General features: G+C 49.5%; 1 long non-coding RNA gene across 1 annotated transcript; it reads left to right on the top strand.

The window, feature by feature from the left end:
• The first annotated feature begins 33 nt into the window (after window positions 1-33).
• Window positions 34-2,625, top strand: LOC119110350 (uncharacterized). Its single transcript, XR_005095478.1, has 2 exons — window positions 34-311; window positions 1,836-2,625. It is a non-coding gene; the product is annotated as an uncharacterized LOC119110350 (long non-coding RNA).
• The last annotated feature ends 17,396 nt before the right edge of the window (window positions 2,626-20,021 follow it).

The raw sequence follows: 20,021 nt of genomic DNA, 5'->3' as shown, positions 1-20,021 counted from the left end.
TTATCGACTAGGGCCTCGTGATACTTCATGTGCGACTGCCATCATGTTCAATGCTGATTGTACCCGTATGGTTACCGAAACCACGTTGTTTGATGCATCGCCAGGTTTGTCGTTATTTCGGGCTTACAGTATTCTGTGCTCGTTAGCCTATGGTGTTATTAGCGCACGCCAACCCACCCACGCCAATGTTGCAGATACGCACGTGGCATCTGATGAAGAAATTAACAACACCATCTCTAGATGCTGGCGTGAAAACAATACGCGTTGTGTCCACACACTGCAACCGCAGCCGATTACCACTACAAACATACGTAAGCCGAGCCTGAACGTCGCTATTGTCACCACGTACGCCGAACCTAACGCCGCTATTGCCATCACGTAAGCCGAGCCGAACGTCACTAATGTCATCACGTCGTGGGCAAAAGCGGAAAAGTATGTTTGTCTTTCTAGTAGCAGTGTCATGGATCTCGTATTTAATTGGTGTCTCGGTCAGAGCAGCCAATGTGAACGTTACGTGTCCTGTTTGTTTTACATCCCCGGAAAATATTGCAGCAGTTTCTGTGTACACGATTTGTTCATGGCTAGTATGTTATACCATGTGAGTTAAGAATTTCGAAACGACCATACTCTTCCCGAGCACGCATTTTGTACCATGCTCATGACCAGGCACATGCTCTCTTCACTTCTTTTGCGTGTAGAACACTCCCCGGATAAATGGAAAACTAACATATGTTGTACCATACGAAAAACGACGTTTTTTTGTGTCCGCCCAACCTTTAATAAATGGGAGCCCAGTAGCACTTCTAAAAGCCTTAATATGCGTCCAAGTGAGCGATTGAATACCCTTCACTCGGATGGGGTCAATTTTACCCCTGAAATTTCAAATACTAGGACATTTAGAGACCGAATTCAAAGGGTGTGTTTGCCTCTGTGTGAATTTACGTTTGCCAACATTTGGCGTTCTTAGATGATGACATTCGAATCAAAAACGTCAAGCAAGACAAACTCTAGACTGGTGTCCAAAGCACTCCAAGCCCTCCTCATGTAAGCGATATAAACCTAAGTACTTGTCCTAACCCAAAGGTCACTGACGTTTATTCAAATCCAGTGGCCTGGTGTGACCTTAAGAAGGTTATGGTGACCAACGTCCGACGAGATTACTTTAATTTTTGCTGTGGAATAAGCGTCAAGGATTGCCCAAGGCGAATGCTCCTCAGAAAATTGACCTGGGTTATTATAAATCAGTGACCTACCCTGACCCTTAATAAGTCCATGGAATATGTATAATGCGGCCCCGTTTTAATAAATTCGAAATAAGCACCAAAAAAAACACCACGTGCAGCGGGCTCTCAAATGAAAAATCACGTTGGTTTTGACCTGGGTTTGTTGACCTCCATACCTGACCCCATGCCAATGGAATTTGTTGTAATCTTGAATGCGATTGTCTTCTGGTCAAAGAAACGGTCTCAGAAATGTGTGGCTTCTTCTAACACTCAGTTGTCGCGTCGGATTGCACCATTCCCAAGAAATTGCCTTCGGTGACAGACACAGCCTTCTTTTGACCTGCCGTAGATCAGCGACCTGACAAGGTACATGCAATCTGTGTGGGTCAAAAGATCCGCTATTAGTTGCCTATTGCTATGGGAAATTTTTGCATGGCTGCACCGCGCCGTTCGGAACTCATTCTGTAAAAAAAACTTTAGGGGTATTGAACCCTCACCCGAGCGCGTGTTAAACAGCGCCTGCCGATTACACGCCACCAATGCTACCGCAAAACGTGCGCAGACCACTGCGCGCAAGCGCCACCTGACCGTTGGTGTCGTGCTGGCCGCCAGGGGGAGCGCCATGCGGCGCGTCTGTGTGGCCACGGCCGGGCCGGATAAGTTCCCGGAGGCACTACAGGGCGCCGGCGTCGCCTTCACACCCTGCCAGCGGATCCGCCAGCTCACCTCGCTGCCCACGCGCTCCGAGGCCATGGCGCGCGGCCGCGACTGGGAGGCCATGCTGCGAGCCAAGATCGAGGCAGTCACGGCCACCCGCGAGCAGCAGAGGCGCCAGCGAGAGGCGGAGCGGCGCTAGCAGGAGGTGGAGCGACGCTGTGGCGAGACGGGGCGACGCGGGGGCGAAATGGGGCGATGCTAAGGCGACGCTGCGGCAATATGGGGCGACACTGGGGCAATATGGGGCGGCACTGGTGCCAGGCAGAACGACGCTGGGGCGAGATGGGGCGACGCTGTAGCGACACTAAGGCGAGTCAGTGCGATGATGGGGAGAGATGGGGAAACAACAGGGCGGGATGGGGAGAAATGGGGCGACACTGGGGCAACGTTGGGACGAGGCGGACCAATGATGGGATAAGGCGGCTGGAAGACTTCACTGAACACGCGAGAGAACCGGCTGCTGGGTGTACGAGCGCATGCTAAGTTCCCAGTGCACTGGCTGCGTTGCTGGTGGGCCGGCTAAGACCAAGGCCGACTAAGACCAAATTTCTGTGAGAAGCGATAACAGATGCTTGTGCAATGCATGATGTACCTATAGTGAACTCACCGCATGGAAAAGAGCATGGGCAGTACTATGTAACAAAGACATCCTTTATCTGATTTGTAATAAAAAAGGAAAGATGAAGTCAAGCATTGCACGAGAGCGACCACATGCTCAACATCTTACAAGGGTCTCGGGAAAGCCAGGCGGCGACGACCTAACGCTTGTACTTCTCTAAGACGCGCCTGCTGCAAGAGGTGGATGAGAAAAACCCGTCTCAAGGCAGAACAGCCAAGTTGATGTGCAACTTTCCAACAGATACGCCTGGGAGCCAGCCATTGTCGCTCGGTCCGGACCTCACCGAACGCTGTAATCGGACATACAGGCCACGCGGCGCTGTTCTGGTGTTTCAACTCGGTAAACAAACGTGGATATATATATATATATATATATATATATATATGTATATGTATATACATCTATATATGTATATATGCATATGTATGTATATATGTATATGCATCTCTATGTATATATGCATATATGTATCAAATGTGTTTTATCACTGCTCAGCATTTGAACGGCACTGCGAAGAAAAGCAAGCAGCTTTTTCTGTCAACACTACTATCGTGTCAATCATTCTCTATCCAACCAACTTGGCAGTTGTCATTTCATATTCTAATTTCGGTCTATGTAAACACACACGTTGGTTGAACTGAGACGAGATAACTAAATATCAACTGCGCGCTCAAATGCAGATGTGCCCGTCCCAAAATTTGTCCGTCCCAAAATTTGTCCTGGTTCAGTCCTTGTTAGCGCATGCGTGCCATTCATGTCACAGGCCGCGCCTGTGTGTTACAAATGCCATGCGAAACGGAGATGTGTGCCAGAGTTTTGAATATTTAGCGTAAAAAACATCATTTATCCCCAGTGAGAATAAACGGCCAACGAGCCATAGGTTGCGCCACGTTTAGACCCTGCAAACAAGTAGCGTGGTGTTATAAGTAGTTTTGACTGTTGGCCCTTCGAAGCAGAGGACCGCCACTCGGCTGTGTCTGACGCCTGTCCGTGCCACTGCCTTTCTCCAGACGGAGAGGGATCTAGCGCAGGGATGCAACCAAAGGGCCAACTGGGTGCGGTCGTGCCTCGATGTGCCTGTACCTGAAAAACATATATATTCCGTTTGTGGATCTGATCTTCGGAAAAATAATATTGTTTGGCAACCTGGCCACATGCAGGATAGGTGCTGGATGCCCCTTGTCCGGTCTGCACGTTTGCCGCAAACACCTGGTAGCTGCGAGCGGACGTCTGTCGGTGCACGCAGCGTTCAGCGTCGGACGGAAGGCTAACTGATAATGGACAAAACAGAATCATGATAAGTGATTGGGCAGTTCCCCCCTCAGTATTCATAGCTCTTAAGCACGGATAATGTTTTTTAATGAACATTTCCATATGAAAACATTTTTTTCGTGATGGTCGCATGCAGACTTGAGATGTGCTCGATTCGCTCATTACTTTTTCACTCCGGTTGGTAAATAATGAAATTGATAGGCCACATTGGACATGAAAGATAGACCGCTTTCAGTGCCATCACGTCTGACGCCACGGCCCAGCCAAACACACTTGGCACCCCTGGTTCTTCACAGAATGCCTGTCACACTTGGCACTCATGCCTGCACTGAAAGTCCTGAAAGGTCTAGATGTGTTTCCATCCATCACAGCTCCAGCTCCAGAACGTAAGTCTTTCTGGAAGCATGATACTCCAAAGCAGAGCACTTTTTTATCTAAAAAGAAAAGCAACGTCACGCCCACAGAATTCAAGCCATGTTTGACGAGTGGCATGCTCTGCACGCACACAAATTGTTTATTTTCAAGGACGGGTCAGAACGCAGCACACGATAGGAATGGCACTCCACGAGGCAGGCCTTATACCTAACAATCACCTCCCAGACAAAACATCCGTTTTCACGGCCAAAGCATGGCTATTTTAACTACAGTTTAGCTTGTCTTGCGACAAAAACGCACGGATGTTATCATTTGCGCCGACACTAGTGAGTCTTGCAGTCCATAAGTAGCCCAGCTGATCAAACTCACTACATCGTTTATGCCATCCAGAAAGCGGTGTCTCTTTACATACAACACATTCAATTCCTTTGGATAACGAGGCACGCCGACATAGGCGGCAACGAAAAGGCCGATATCCTAGCCAAAGAGGCTCTTGAAGTTGAGGCCTGCTTCGACATGGAACCGTTTCTGGATGATTGTAAAGCTAACACCACCACCTGAAACCTACCAGCAAACGCTCTTGACACAGCACCACTTCCGACCACATGTACTCCACCAATCCAACGCTCGCCAAATGGTCATCTAGCCATCAGAATTGCCACCACAAGGGGTCTTGCTCAATAGACTTAGAACCGGCTACACCAGGCTCACGGCAAAAGCTCTCAAAAACAACGTTTGGACACGGTTTACTTGTGACTCTTGCTACACCCACAACACACGTGAAACCCCGTCGAAGACAAAATTGAAAGCCACGGCCCCCTCAGAATCGGCAACAACGCAAATCAATGCCAACGGTCCTCGATGACGGCCCCATGCTACTCTTCAAGCAATACATGGAAAAGCAACTAGAAACTCACCCGCCAACGCACCCTCGAACACATCATCATACGCACCACCAGCTGCATGCAAGATCTACGATCTCTCCCTCCCCCCCCGGACCTCTCTAAGCTCTTCCTCCTGGTGTGATGCCCTTATAAAAACCCCCTAAGGGGTTAAGATTACGCTTTATGAGCGACCGGATGCGAACGGAGACGCTGCCGTGAAGCTGCCGTAACGTCTAGGCTGACCCGGATTCGGAAGAGGCTTTATCGCTCGTGATGGGACTGGTGTCCCGCTCACAGTCAGTGGCTCACCAGGTCTAAGCATGTGAACTACCCTATTCGTTGCCTGCTGTTATCAGCCAAAAGGCTAGAACTTCTCAAATTTTACCGATTTAAAACATTGACGTTGCTAAAAACTTTGCCGTTTGCGATGAGAACACTGGTGTAAAGACAAACTGAGAATAGGCAATCCAACGATCTCCTAACCTTGAGGTGCATACATGCAAATGCATGCACGTGAGAAATGGAGCCTGCATAGGCTTACCTGGCCAGCGACTGCCTGCATCCCTGTTCGAGACGAAACGTGCGCATAATAGCGTCAGAACGCCGAGGCTTGGTTTTAGCTTTAAGAAATGATGGGACAGAGTGTTAGTATCACGGATGGAGCCATTGTTCAGCCTCGGGCAATCGTCTTGGTCTTATATGTTATAAGCTTTACAGTACATTTTTGTGTAGACATTATCACACTAGACGATGCCGACAGTCAGAGCAATTGTCCCGTCCATCCACATAACGCCACGCGTCGCAGTTGCGAGCAAGCATGTGCCATATGCTCGCCAGCAGTCGTGTGACGCATTGGTCACTTATTCAGCTGTTATACCCGTCAGGCATGTGCCAGGGCTAAGCGATAGCAGCTTACCTAAATTTTAGAGAGTAACTTGGCTTACCTAAAGCTTAGAAAGTAGTGTTCGTAACGGCATAATATGACTTGTTCAAATTGCCAGAAATGCCTAATCTGTCTCATCCAGGGGCGCAGCTTAAGGTAGGGTGGTTGGGGGCCTGGCCCCTCCTTCCCCTTGGCTTGGATTGTTCCAATTTTCACCACAGATGGCTCTCGACAGAACGCAAAAAATGGGCGTGATGCGTACTCACTGAGCTCCGCCCTTCCAGTGGCGCGGGATTTATGTTCAAATCGGAGAGGGGGAGGGGTTGGCACCTCCAAAATCCTAAAATGGGCCCCAAGATTAGATGTGGACTCCTGAAAGCTGTAATGGGCCGTTTAAGTCAATAATGGGTTTTCTTCGGGTCGGAATGCGTCCCACAAGGTTAGAATTGCCCCTCCGCAGTCAATAATAGGCCCTCTGTAGGGGAGAGTGTCATACGTTGACGGTTCTACACAAGATGCTGCATTCTGGTGAACCAGAACCGCTGGCCCGTGAGCTCTGGGTATTATCTAAAACCCGAGATCGACATACGCGGCAGGATGGAGATGTATTCCTCCCTAGATCACGACTGAGATGGGAAGGAAGTGCTCTAGTTCCCTTCCCCATGACCCGACACGGCTTCCTAGTGCCAGGTTTGGCCGTGCACTGAAGCGCCACCGTCCACTTCGTCGTCCACGCTGACCACGGAATGGACCGAGCCGTGTATGCGTGCGGAAGCGTGCGTGCGTGCGCGCGTGCGTGCGTGCGTACATGCGTGCGTGCGTGTGTGTATGAGCGTGCGTGTGTGCGTGCGTGCGTGCGTGCATGTTTCCATCTGCAGCCAGCGACACCTTGTTTTAATGCTGTGGCGATGAACTTGGATATCCAACAGACCATCATGCCGGTCCAAATATAATATAAGGGTTCCCTATTCGCTCACTTCTGACTCCCATAGTATGGGGAAGCAAAGCAGGTGCAGGATAGACGGCACTGACACGGACACGAACCCGGCCTCTGACGTTGATGATGTCCTGGGAATAGACGACGGAAGTGCCACCAGCCCCGCCTTGGCTGCCACCTCGCCTGATCACATTCGCGTGCCCCATGACCATTCAGTTCATTTCAGTTCACATATTTCGTAACTTTTCACAAGATCCAGTGGCCTTTTAAAAGTTACACGTCATTGTTGATAAAAACGGGCATAAAAGAGAATGTGAAGCCTAGTAAAAATGACCTAACACATCACACATCGGTCAAGGGATCATCTCGGTGAATCACACTATTGCATTCAAATCAATCGAATCGGCATCGGCATCACACACAGTCGAACTCACACGCGCACCCACGCATGTGCCAACATTCGCCTTACTCAGTAGAAACTCCATAAGTTGGCGCTTGAACCGGCCTAGACTCTGAACATTGCGCAAGTCGGGCGGCAGGCAGTTAAACAAATCCGATGCTCTGCAGCTAAATCGGCGAGTGCCAGAGTTGCTCACCGCTCGGGGGCGCCTCAGCTGGTCAGCCTGTCGCAGTTTCATGAGTGTGCTCAGCATGTGTGAACATCGCGGCCATATCTGGTGGCTGACCCGTGAGTAAGACATTTTTGAGCAGGCACAACATATGATATCTGACGAGCTGATCAGCACTAAGCCATCGTAGATCCCTGCAAACATCCAATATATGGTCACTGGGTCATGCACTTCAGCCGCTGTGTCTGGACAGCATCCGTCTCCACCCAACGCCCCTGGTTCCGATCCCTTACTCGTTTTCGACCACCCCTGGTGCCTGCTCACTCTGATGCTGACCCTCGCTCGACAGTCACCAGTGTCCGCCTGAGCCTCTGAACCAATTCTGGATTCTCTCGGCTCTTACGTTGCTGTTCAGCCTTGTCATGAGAACGTGTCATTTCGGAAGATCAACGTTTTCTGGCTATCAAAGCGAATCAAGGCTATCTGCGGTACATGCGGACTCAAAATTGAGGCACCGGCAAGTGGATCACTCATCATTAAAACAACGACTCGCGCACAAACCAAGACCCTACTCAAAACAACTGAATTTTGTGGCAAACAAGTAAAAGTCCTCCCTGCACCATGCCAGAAACACCAGTAAAGGCACCATCTTCGCTTCTGAGCTCCATTTCATGACAGAGGAAGAGATCCTGGCGGAGCTAAGAGACGAGCAAGTTTGCCATGTCCGACGGCTGACGACTTTCAGAGATGGTCAGCGTCGCGAGACCAGAATGCTCGTTATCACCTCGGTTACCACCCGACTTCCAGAGACGCTCACCGCTGGCTACGTTCGTTATAAAGTAAGAATATTCATTACAAATGCACTCAGGTGTTAAAAATGTCAACGGTTTGGACATGGCAGCGAGTACTGCAAACAGATTGCCAGATGCTTGAAGTGCGGCGTGACTCCTCACGAGGGATCTGCCTGCACATCACCCCAGAAATACCTGAGCTGTGGAAGTGCTGATCACGCCGCCAACTCTTCTCAGTGTCCCACATGGAAAAAAATTATTCTGAAAAGACATGTGTGTCGTACCCCGAGGCACGGCGCGCTATTGAGTCCAAAACGTCGTCGCAGTCCAGCAAAACATATGCACAAGTAGCAAAAGCCACGATGGCCACATGTGGAACACAGACAGGACTCTATTACCCATTTGCCTCCCCTGAAGCTTCCCACCCCCTGCCACTCGGTCTCAGCTGAGTCGACTACACAGACCCAGACCCAAAATGCCGTTGAGTCGCCCCTGACTGGGTGTTCGGATCGCAGGCGCCCGTGCACCCCCGGCCCCAGGTTGGCCGGCGTTCGAGCCCGCCGGCTGTGCGTGATTCACGTGTGGGTCAGGCCGTCCGGCGTTCTAGCCCGCCGGCTATGAACAGTCGGCGGCCCGGCCCCTCTGGCCACCACACGACCGTTACTTCCCCTCCCCCCACCACAACACCCGTCGAAACACGCCCGGACGAAGACCGCCGGTCCCGTCCATCGATGAGGGTGGCGATGGGACGGCCTCGGTCTGTCTCGTTCGGTCGCTTCCCATCAACCGGTGGGAATGGGTCCCTTCATCGGCGGCGGCGGCTGGCGCGGCGGACGTCCCAGTCATGGCGGAAGTACACAACGCCAGCCTGCACGCGCTAAGCGCCGGGCACGCGCCAGCCACTGTACCGTACCGCGCGACCCTCCGGCCATGACGTCACGGCGCCCCGTGAGCGCGCCAGAAATATGGCCAGCGCTCATCTGCGAACGCGCGCCGGCCAGCCCTGTCTCGGACAATCACAGCATGCACCATGACGCTGGGAGACGGCGACAATTAACTCTCGGCCGGTGTCCCGATCGGCCGCTGGAAGCACTCGGTGCGCGTCCGTGCGCGACGTCCAGGTCGACGCCGTCGAGCTGGTCGCCGGCTGGCCTCGTGCCGCCGTGCCCTTTCGCAGAGCCGTGCCGCACGTGCAACCGTGAAACGGTCCACACCCAGCGCCGACAGATGCCGGACACAATCATGCTGCGACCGGCGAGCCGTTCACCGACGGCCAGCGCAGCACCAAGCAGTGTGCGACCCAAGCGCAAGACAACGACTCGCTTCCAGCCGTTTGGCGCCCACCACGCACAAGCTGCACAGTTCTCAGCGTCCGTTGAGTGCCAGCGTAGCGTGTGTCTGTTCACCTGCCAGCCTGTTGCGTCGCCGCTGAGATTCGACATTTGAACTTTGCACGCAGGGCAGTCAGATGGGCGGCGTGTTCGCCGTCCATGTTGTCATGTTGTCCATGGCTGAGATCACGTCTCAGCATTGAGCACGCGTTGGTAAGCTATTCCACTTGATGACCAACAATCGGGGCGAGGCTGAACTTGTCGCGCCATTGGCCACTCGACTCTCGGCTGCTGCTCCGCCTTCTGAATAAGCAGCCCTTTTCTTGTTCTGCGCCAACGCAGTCTCGGGTGTGTTCGCGGCGCACGCCGAGTGTGCTGTTCTGTGTGACGTCGCGTAGAACCTCTACTGGACGCGCAGACACTTTTAAGTACGTTCAATCGTCAAGAGGTGCCCTACCAGCGATGAAAACGTGCTCCCATTCTAACGGGCACTCGTGGTACCCGGAAGCGAGAACATCGTGCCGCTGTGTGCGCAAAAAAATTGCCACCACAATCACAAACATGTCCCATTCTCGGTGCACTGCGAGCACATGTTCGCCTTCGTTCATATCGCTCATAATCCAATCAGCAAATGCGCTGACCTGACCACATTACAATCACAGACGCGCACTAACGGGGACAAATCTCTCCGTTCCCCCCCCCCCCCCCCCCTTTCGCGCCCGATTTGTCCCCGGCGGGCGAACTCATTCATCGGGCAGCTATTGGCAAGATCCCCCACCTGCCCACCCGAGGCGGAGAGCCGGGCCACCGAATGTTTCAGCTGCGCACCCAAGGCGCCCGCCTTGTTTGTTTTTTCGTTTTTTGTTTATTTGGTTTGAGTCGTTTCGGCCCGTTCGGACCATTCCACGCCTTTAAAGGGTCTATTTCAACTCAGACTTATACCTGTGTTTTGAAGAAAGGAAAAACTCTACATCTTATCCTTTCACAGTAATTGAAGCATTTCGGGACGTCTAAGAAAATATAATAGAAGGTAAAGAAGATGTGGATGGTCATTACCTAGGAGGACTTCTAACGATAGTGCAACGTTGTGGTGACGACAATATGTTTCCAGTGTCTTCCGCTGGTATTGAAATTTGTCACATTCACGCAAAATATGCTGAACCGAAAGGGCACGATCATTCTGATGACATAGGAGGGCGCGGGTGTTTTAAATATAATAGCTATGTGTAAGCTTTGTATGTTTGATTCGAAGACGTGCTAATACTTTTGCTTCCAAACTGTCTGGCCGGTTTACCGAAGGCCAATGTGCAATTTCCGGTGTTATGTCGTGAAGCTGTGTTCTAGTGGTTTCCGTCCATTGTCGTTGCCAAACTTGCTTCGCTAAATTGTGAATGACCGTTTTTATTGAAGTATGGTCAACAGGAACTGGTGTTTTGTCAGGGGACGCCAATGCTTCCTTAGCTAATTGGTCGGCCCTCTCATTTCCTGTGATATCCCGATGGCCTAGCGCCCACAAACATGTAATGTCTATGTCTTGTGCGCATAAAGAAGGATCAATGTTTATAATACGAACGAGGTGGTGAGTGAGGTCAGGGTTAATAAGAGACAAAAGCGCCGCCCTAGAATCCGAGCAAATAACTATGGGCCTTGGTCCTATAATTTTGTCGTTCGATATGTTGCAAAGAAGGAAATAAAGCAAACGGTCCTGAAGATATACGGATAGCCCATCGGGTAACCTACATTCTTGTGAGTAATGGCCGTTACAGAGTATCGCGCATCCGGTGTGGTTTTCAGCCATGGAGCCATCGGTATATATAAAGCGACAGTGTGGATACTTTGCGAACATACGATTGAATTTTTGTGGTACATAAGCTGTTGTGGCGGTGCGTTTAGAATCAGTAAAAAGAAACATCACTTTGCGAGGTGCCAGTTGCCAATGGGCTGCTATTAAGTTAGGTGGTACGGAGGCTCGCGGAATGACGTAATTCAAACTATGGCAAAAAAAAACAGTGATACGTGATGCAATTGTAAGGCCCGAGCGACGCTCTGCTGGTTCTAAGTATATATGGTGAATTCGTGGCGATATGTGTGTGGAGGCAAATGTTGGGTGACTTGGATGTTGTCTTATCTTTGTGACATACCTTACAGTGTGCTCAATACGTCGGAGGGTTAAAGGCATAATGAAGGCATCTACTTCAAGTGCCGGGATTGGGGATGTGCGCAGTGCTCCTTGTGTGAGCTGCAAGAGCATACTTTGTGCAACAGTTAGGGACTTCAGACTGCCTTCCGTGCCACCTGCATACGCCACTGATCCATATTCAATAATAGGAAGAACTAAAGATTTATATAACAACAATAACGTATGCCGGTCAGCACCGCGCCTTGATCACAAGAAGCACCTAAGCAAATTCGAACGTGTGACGCGTTTGGTACGAACATGTTCAACGTGGTTAGAGATGTACAACCTCGGGTCGAGAACGATGCCTAGAAATTCAGACGATGAAACAAAAAGAATATTGTGCCCGTCCATTTGCAAAGAATATGTCGGTGCATCTCGTCGCCTTTTACTGAAAATTATAACGGCTGATTTTTTAGCGGAAAAAGTAGAGACCATAACGCATTGACCATTGTTATAACTTTTGAAGGGCGTTTTAAAGGCGTGACAATGAGTGATCATATTCTTCATCTGAACACCAAATCGCGCTGTCATCCGCAAAAAGTGACGAGCATATGCCTGACGGGAGATCATCAAATAAATCATCCATCATTAGGTTAAAGAGCAGTGGAGATATACAGCTACCTTGTGGAAGGCCCTTCTCTTGAATGTGAGTATAAGAGACCGCCGATCGGCATCTTACACGGAACGGCCGCGTTCCTGAGAGAAATCCCACAAGATAGTGTGACAAATGTCCTTTAAATCCTAACTTTTTTAGTTTAAAAATCAAAGATGGTTTATACACCATATCATAAGCGCGAGTAACATCCAGAAACACAGCAGTGACTTGACGTTTTTGGCGAAATGCGCGACAAATATCTGTTTCGAAACGAATAATATGATCACAGGTGGTGCGGTTACGTCGAAATCCACATTGCTGCCCGATATGAGTTTTTTTTACAATCTATTATCCAGGCAAGGCGTTTGCCAACCACGCGTTCCATAAGTTTTCCCCAAGTAGCTGGTGAGCGCAATTGGACGGTAGTTGACTGGGTCGTGTGTGTCCTTGCCGGGTTTTGGTATCGGAATTATTATTGTTTCTTTCCATGCTTCCGGAAAAAAGCATGAGAGGACCACAAATCACAGACAACCTTTAATATAAAATGAAGCATGCTGTCAGGTAAGTGATGGAAGAAAACGTAATGTAGCTCATCCTGGCCTACTGAAATGTTACCGGTGGATTTAATCGCATCGCAGAGCTCTAAGAAAGAAAATGGCACATTGTAGTCCTCTGTATTGTCGGAAGGAAAGCAATGGGGATGTAAATGAAATCGGAGTCCCCATTGATCTATGAACCCTGCTTTGTAATTGTCAGAAGAACTACAATGTGGTAGACTTTGGGCAAGAGCCTCCATGACCTATGGTGATGATGTAACTAAAGCATTGTTGATTCGGAGAGCTGGATGGGAAATAGACGGCAGCTTACCAGAAAGTGTGTGAACTAGTCCCCAAATTTTGCTTACGAGAGCAGATGATGTAGATTGCTGTAGGAAGTTTAACCGGGAATAACGTTTGGCGGCTCCTATGATTCTCCTGGCTCGAGCGCGTTCAGGGTTGCGGGCGAGTAAATGTGGAATATCGTGATTGCGTTGATAACTTCAGAAAGCACGTTTATGTCTGGCAATGGCCTTTTTAACATCATCTTTCCACCACTGCCCACGACGGCACAGGAAGGCGTCGTGATGGAGGTTTAGTCAATGGAATTGTGGCGGTTGCTGCAGAATGAAGAACATGTGTGATAAGATCAGCTCCCTGTTCTGGTGAATCATAGCGATAATGGTTGATAATACAAAGTTCCTGACATTTGGTCCAGTCTGCCTTTCGCTGGTTCCAACGTGGTATGTATCGACGAACTGCATCAGCAGCAATATAAAAAGTGGTACAATTTTAACTGTAAAATGGTCGCTGGCGCGGACACCTCCCTCAATAGTACAATCAAAGAAAGTTCCTATTGAGGGAGAGCACAATGACAAGTCAATGGCTGTTTCCGTTCTAGTGGGCAGGTGGTAATAAGTATTATTGCCTTTGTTTAGCAGGACTAAGTTGCGTGTATCAAAAAAATATTCAACCAAATGTCCTGGGCGATCAAAGGCTTGGGTGCCGTTACTCCACGTTGGACTGTGAGCGTTGAGATCGCCGAGGATGAAAAAGGGTTTTGAAATTGAGCAACGAGCTGGCCAAGTTGCCGTGAGAGCTCCGTATTATTATAATTTGGTGTAACGTATATTGAGTATATATCGATGGTACGGCCATGCAGCCAAACTGAACATACAACAGTCTGGAGAGGTCTGTTAAGAGTGAGTGGTGTGTGTTAATGCTTGACTGATGTACAGCGCCACCCCACCTTGGCGACACTCACCGTCCGTGGTGTCACAGCGATCTAACGAGTAATTTGACATTTCAAAGTTATATGCGTTGGTGAGACGAAACCATGTTGTCTGTACGGCAATGATGATTGGAGGTAATACGGCAAAAAGTGTTTTCATTTCGGACCAGTTTGAAATGAGACCGCGACAATTCCACTGTAAGGTGAAATACATTTAATAATGAAGGGACCCATTCCCACCGGTTGATGGGAATCGCCCGAACGAAACAGACCGAGGCCGTGACATCAACACCCTCATCGATAGACGGGACCGGCAGTCTTCGTTCGGGCGTGTTTCGACAGGTGTTGTGGTGGGGGGGGGGGGGGGGGGGGGAGGAGAGGCAACGTTCGTGTGGTGGCCAGAGGGGCCGGGCCGCCGGCTGTTCATAGCCGGCGGGCTAGAACGCCGGACGGCCTGACCCACACGTGAATCACGCACAGCCGGCGGGCTCGAACGCCGGCCAACCTGGGGCCGGGGGTGCACGGGCGCCTGCGCATCCGAGTGCCCAGTCAGGGGCGACTCAACGACATTTTTGGTCCGGGTCTGTGTTGTTAATTCGGCTGAGACCGAGGGGCGGTGGGTGAAAATCTATACGAGAGTCAGATGGGTAATAGAGCCTGTGTTCCACATGTGGCCATCGTGGCTTTTGCTACTTGTGCATATGTTTTGCTGGACTGCGACGACATTTTTGATTTAATAATGCGCCGTACGTCGGGGTACGACACATATGTCTTTGCCTTTTCAGAACAAAGTTCTTTTTTCCATGTGGGACACTGAGGAGAGTTGGCGCCGTGATCAGCACTTCCACAGCTCAGGCATGCTCTGGGGCACAGCTCACCTCTGCCACAGGCACAGCTCTGGGGTGATGTGCAGGCAGATCCCTCGTGAGGAGTCTCGCCGCACTTCAAGCATCTGACACTCCGTTTGCAGTACTTGCTGCCGTGTCCGAACCGTTGACATTTGAAACACCTGAGTGCATTGGGAATGAATATTCTTACTTTATAACGAAGGTAACCAGCGGCGAGCGTCTCTGGAAGTCGGGTGGTAGCAAAGGTGATAACGAGCAGGCTGGTGTCGCGAAGCTGACCATCTCTGAAAGTCGTCAGCCGTCGGACATGGCAAACTTGCTCGTCTCTTAGCTCCGCCAGGATCTCGTCCTCCGTCATGAAACGGAGCTCAGGCGCGAAGATGGTGCCTTTACTGGTGTTTCTGGCATGGTGCAGGGAGACTTTTTCTTGTCTGCCACAAAATTCAGTTGTTTTGAGTAGGGTCTTGGTTTGTGCGCGAGTGGTTGTTTTAATGATGAGTTATCCGTTTGCCGGTGCCTCAATTTTGAGGTCGCATGGACCGCAGATAGCCTTGATTTGTTTTGATGGCCAGAAAACGTTAATCTTCCGGAATGATACGTTCTCATGACAAGGCTGAACAACAACGTAAGAGCCGGGAGGATTCAGAATTGGTTCAGAGCTCAGGCGGACACTGGTCACTGTCGAGCAATGGTCAGCATCAGAGCGAGCAGACACCGGGGTTGTCGAAAACGAGTAAGGGTCGGAACCAGGGGCGTTGGGTGGAGACGGATGCTGTCCAGACACAGCGGCTGAAGTGCATGAACCAGTGACCATATATCGGATGTTGTCTGGGATCTACGATGGCTTAGTGCTGATCAGCTCGTAAGACATCATATGTTGTGCCTGCTCAAGTCGTACTCACGGGTCAGCCACCAGATATAGCCGCGATGTCCACACGTGCTGAGCACACTCATGAAACGCGACAGGCTAACCAGCTGAGGCGCCCCCGAGCGGTAAGAAACTCTGGCACTCGCCGATTTATCTGCAGAGCATCGTATTTGTTTAACTGCCTGCCGCCCGACTTGCGCAATGTTCAGAGTCTAGGCCGCTTCAAGCGCCAACTTATGGAGTTTCTACTGAGTGAGGCGAATGTGAGCACATGAGTGGGTGCATGTGTGAGTTCGATTGTGTGTGATGCCACAATGTGAATGCAATAGTGTGATTCACAGAGATGATCCCTTGACAGATGTGTGATGTGTGATTGTTTTCAAAAATAAAAGTATTGTCGAACTTCAAAACAATGCCAGTACGCTTTTGTTTCTAATTGCTTCTTGGTTTGCTGATTATTTTCTCTCCCTGAACGTATCAAAAACATTCACACAGCATTACACAACGCTTTCTTCGCATTTCCGACTAAATGTGCAAATTAATAATTCACCTATTGAAGAGAAAAAAGAAATTAAACATCTTGGTGTAATCATTGACAAATCTCTTAAGTTTACAAGCCACACTAATTTTGTTGCAAGCATAGTAAGTAGAAATATCGGAATAATAAGAAGGGTTAGGTACTTTATTGATAAAACAACGCCACATCTACTCTATAACACTTTGATTCTTCCTTACCTAAATTACTGCTGCTTGGGTTGGGGCATAAATTATGCTTCTCAACTGGATTCGATTAGTAATTTTGCAAAAAAGGGCTGTGCGTCTTATAGAAAATGTGTATCCTCCGCAAAGCTCAGAGCCAATCTTTAAACGATACAAAATTTTGAAACTATCGGATATTGCTAACTCTCATATGTTAATTGTGATGCACAAATTTTTAACTTCACAGCTCCCTGCATCATTCGATTTAATTTACAATCTCTACGAATCCAATGACATGGATATGAGGCGAGCAAAACATTTAGAACAACCTTTCTCTTATCGTAATTATAGACTATTTACAGCATCCTGCCTTGGCCCTAAGCTGTGGAACGATATAATGGTTTCATATTTTCCAAGAATAGCTGATATCCCTGTATCAAAAACCATCGTTAAGAACATCATCCGCAAGCATTTCGTGAACACATATTAACGTAACAAAAGGATTTGAAGACATTGCCATCCTTGTGCTGTACATATCCAACGCACTTCATATTTGACCTCCTCCATGTTTCATAATAAATTTCTGATATAAAGTCACGCACATATACCCAAATTCATGGCGCTGGCTCCAGGAGTTCTCCCAGCAACAAACTCTGCTTAGCTGGGTGGACTCCTTGGAAATCCAGCCCAAAACCCAGCACAAAAATGACCAGGTAATTGCCCCCTCCGACTTGTGACTGTATAACCCTTACAAACACGGGGAATTGAGTGGTTGTAGATTATTGGGCGGTTGTAGCGGGCTGTCATTAGCTGATTTTGGCTAATGACTACTTTAAGCCTTTTCATCTATGATTTTTCCCTACCTCTCACATAACACAATTCCCTCGGGTCTGCTCCACCTCCTCGCCTGTTTTTTTTTAAAGTTTGTTTCATCGTCCTAGCTGGGAGTGCCGCGACTTGATTTTATGTTTTCTGGTGTTAACGTACGGTTTACTGCGTCGCTGGGATTGAGGGAGGGGCACTCCTGGTTACCTGTTCTTGGGTAACGGCGTAGAAAAAAAAAATGTGTTAGGCCATTTTTGCTAGGTTTCACATTGTCTCTTTTATGCCCGTTTTTATCAACAATGACGTGTAACTTTAAAAAGCCACTGGATCTTGTGGAAAGTTACGAAATATATGAACTGAACTGAATTGAATGGGCATCGGGCGCGCGAAGGTCATCAGGCGAACTGGCAGCCAAGGCGGAGCTGGTGGCACTTCCGTCGTCTATTCCCAGGACATCATCAGCGCCAAAGGCCGAGTTCGAGTCTGCGTCAGTGCCGTCTATCCTGCACCTGCTTTGCACTGCACACTGCACCTTCTTTCTCCCATACCATGGGAGTCAGAAGTGAACAACACAAACTGAGTGGACAGGTGTGCTTGGAAGAAGTCCGAACGGAAAGGCGTCAACAACGACAATGCGAATAAGGAACCCCTTGGCTGAAGGCCGTAAAACGAGCAAACCACTCACTGTGGTATTGCCAGGTGGGCAAATGGTCACAGACCGGTTCCTTTAGGACCCACAGAGGTGTGATGTCCCGCTTGTGTTTTTGGATTAGAGCCCTCTCGACCAAAAATGACTACTTCATGGCTATCGGACGAAGGAAAATGACGAATGGTGGAGCAGACTCGCACGCGTGTTGGGCACCCGGTCGGGACCCCCCCCCCCCCCCCCCCCCCCCCCCCCCTCTCCCACGGGCTTCTCAGCCCACTCGTGACTCTGACGCATGCGACCCACCCGGATGACAGATATGTCGCGAAGATGCAAGATACAGCAAGATGAAGTTTAAGGGGGGACAGATTACATTCTCAATTTGATTTTTGGCATACTCCTTTCGACCGGAACCGAACATTCCAGGGCCGCGGGGTAAACGGAAGTGGCTAATGGCGGGGCATGCTATCGCACACATAGGACCTGCCCCAGTGCCCAGACCCGCACATCCGCCCCAGGCACCCGGCTGGCCCCGTTTACGAGACCCCTGACCGACCCGTGGCTGAGCCACGCGGCCTGCCCCCGACAATGGTGGTGTCACGGGGAAGGAGGATGAAACATGATAGGAGCTAATAGAGTAAATCCGAGCACTTTGTACTGCTCGTCCGCCTCTTATAGAAAACTTACAACATGGGATCTAGACGAGGCGCTCCCTATTCCCTTTTGCTATAGAAATACAAGTCTTGACGTAGTTGATCGAATGTTCCACGCTATTAAATTTATCTTGGGCTACTGTTGTTTGTTCTTCCTGCCATCTATTTTTGGATATTATACCTGCATATCGATATTCTTCCGCTAGATGTCTTGGCGGTCAGCCGGGTACAGCTGCTTGTCGCCGACAGACCGACGGCGTCATGGTCGGCTGAGTTGGCTTCCTAGGTTTTGTGCTCCCATCTCGATGGTACTTTGAGGAAAACAAGCAGCATGTTTCGACGTTGCTATATGCGATCCTTGCATTGATTGAAAACGTCCACACTTAACGCAAAGAAAAAAAACAGTTAAAAATTCGCAACGACAAACCATCGCCAACACAGGGTCTTTTATTGACATCGGTTGTCTCCCATCCAGCGTTCCCAAATGGCACCCACATTGGCTCAACGTGGGTCAACTGGGTAAGGTGGGCGTTGGCTATAAGTGGGCTTTTAGCTGGGCTCCAGCCTTGTCTCCCATGGGACGACCATATACTTTCATTTTTCCTGCATGTACTACAAATAGTTGTGTCTTGTACTGTCCCGTCGCAATTAATCATATCAAGAAGAGACAACTCACGATGAGGGAATGTTTGCTTCGGTGTGATAAATATGGGCCATATGTGGGCCAGTTGGCCTCATGTCAACATGGGCGACAGATTGGCTGGTATCCAGGCTTAATCTGGGGCCCAGATGGGCTGGCCCTTTTGTTGCATGCGCAATCAAGTTGCCACACACAGTATTGATGTGGATAACAATGATTTTTATTGTTTTGGTTCCACTGTATCTTCTATAATTATTCTAGAACATGGGACTGCTGCCTGGACCGGTGTCCATATGTGCTAAGCATGGCCCAGCTGGTCTCGCGTCCGTGTAGGTTGCAGGTGGGCTCTCATTGTATTGTAGCCTTATTCATTCAGCACATCGCATATGCATATTTTTACGCAATGCTAATTTTTCGCCAATTTGTATCATTAATAAAAGCAAGTGAGTATTTACAGTGACCCATATTGGTGCTGAATCTTATGTTGGGGCTGAAAACGTAAATACCAAATCTAAGTGTGCCCATTACAGGCAGCTGGTTCCGAATTCACGCAAGCGACCGCATCTACGCAACGAGACCATGTTCCATACAGGCCGTGCAATGGGTCGGATTGTCCGCCGCTCCGCACCGCATTGCTCCATTGCGGCTGCGTCCCTTTCGCTGTCTAATCGTGGACCCTCATTACAACGCATCATATCTA

Source organism: Pollicipes pollicipes, unplaced genomic scaffold (genome assembly GCF_011947565.3).
Source record: "Pollicipes pollicipes isolate AB1234 unplaced genomic scaffold, Ppol_2.1 Scaffold_7231;HRSCAF=8579_pilon_pilon_pilon, whole genome shotgun sequence".
In the NCBI taxonomy this organism is placed as follows: Eukaryota; Metazoa; Arthropoda; class Thecostraca; order Pollicipedomorpha; family Pollicipedidae; genus Pollicipes; species Pollicipes pollicipes.
This window is presented reverse-complemented; position numbering and strand designations above follow the sequence as displayed.